This window comes from Cynocephalus volans, chromosome 4 (genome assembly GCF_027409185.1).
Source record: "Cynocephalus volans isolate mCynVol1 chromosome 4, mCynVol1.pri, whole genome shotgun sequence".
Lineage (NCBI taxonomy): Eukaryota > Metazoa > Chordata > Mammalia > Dermoptera > Cynocephalidae > Cynocephalus > Cynocephalus volans.
In genome coordinates this window covers 153,406,483-153,408,101 of record NC_084463.1, presented here as the reverse complement: position 1 = coordinate 153,408,101, position 1,619 = coordinate 153,406,483, and the positions used below count along the sequence as shown (strand labels likewise).

At 39.2% G+C, this 1,619-nt stretch overlaps 1 pseudogene; it reads left to right on the top strand.

Moving 5' to 3' along the window:
• Positions 1-238: 238 nt before the first annotated feature.
• LOC134376612 (olfactory receptor 5B3-like) lies at positions 239-1,619 on the top strand (annotated as a pseudogene).

Below are 1,619 nucleotides of genomic sequence, written 5' to 3'. Positions count from 1 at the left end.
AACTCCAAACACTGAGTTTGAACCAAAGGAGACAATGAGTAATTGTAAATTGAGTTACAATTAATTTGATTTAAATTCAGTGCAGACAATTAGACTTCAGAACCACTCAGCATGTGTTTCAAAGGTTGGCATGGATCCAAAGCATGGATTATCAATAAATATTGTGTAAATATGAATAAATTACTCAACCTCTTATGTTCCATAATTTAAATGAATGTAACAACTAATCCAACTCATAATGCTGCTGAGAGGAAACAGTGAGTGTACATCTAAAGTGCCTAGAGCAGTTCTTGGCAGGTGAGAAACAAATAAATGTCAGCTTTTATTATGTTTAGGAAAAGTGAATTGGCAGATAGATTCATCCAGACAAGTCATCTTGATCGAGTTATTAAATTGTATACATCTCAGATTACAAATTTATAAAATTTAAAAATTAAATAGTTGATCTATTAAGATTCTTCGGGTTCAACAGTATGTGACTCTGTATGTAAGTAATACACTAAATTTGGTTGTCCAGCCCACACTTTTTGTAGAGAATCTTGAAGTACAAACCATTGCCACAAGGAAAGAATACATTCTGTACTTATACTTTTCAATTTCAATTTAACTTATAACACTGTTTCTTTTTTGTCATTGCTACAGAGCATCTCATGATTCTCAGATAACAAGGATAGAGAACAGGACAGAAGTGACACAGTTCATCCTCCTAGGAATAACCAAAGACCTGGCACTGCAGGTCCCCCTGTTTATCATGTTCCTCCTCATCTACGTTCTTACTCTGGTCGGGAACCTGGGGATGATTGTGTTGATTCTCTTTGACTGTCGTCTCCACTCTCCCATGTACTTTTTCCTCGGTAACCTGTCTCTGGTAGACTTTTGTTACTCGACAGCTGTCACTCCCATGGTCATGACTGGATTACTTATTGAAGACAAAGTCATCTCCTACAATGACTGTGCTGCTCAGATGTTCTTTTATGTAGCCTTTGGCACTGTGGAAAATTACCTCTTGGCTCCAATGGCCTTTGACCGCTACGCAGCAGAGTGTAAACCCCTGCATTACAGTACCACCACCATGACTGCAAATGTGTGTACTTGTCTGGCTGTCGGCTCCTATGTCTGTGGTTTCGTGAATGCCTCCATCCACACTGGGGACACATTCAGTCTCTCTTTTTGTATGTCCAGTGAGGTTCATCACTTTTTCTGTGATATTCCTGTGGTCATGGTTCTCTCTTGTTCTGATAGACATATCAGCGAGTTGGTTCTTGTTTATGTAGTAAGCTTCAATATCTTTTTTGCTCTCATGATTATCTTGTTATCCTACCTACTCATTTTTTTTTTTTATCACAATACTAAAGATGCACTCATCCGCAGGACATCAGAAGGCTCTGTCCACCTGTGCCTCCCACCTCACTTCAGTCTCCATTTTCTATGGGACTATTATCTTCATGGACTTACAGCCCAGCTCCAGTCACTCCATGGACACAGACAAAATCGCATCTGTGTTTTATACTCTGGTCATCCCCATGCTGAATCCTCTGGTCTACAGCCTGAGAAATAAAGAGGTGAAGAGTGCTCTTTTGAAGATTGTTTTGGAGACAAGCATGTCTTTAGGATTTTGA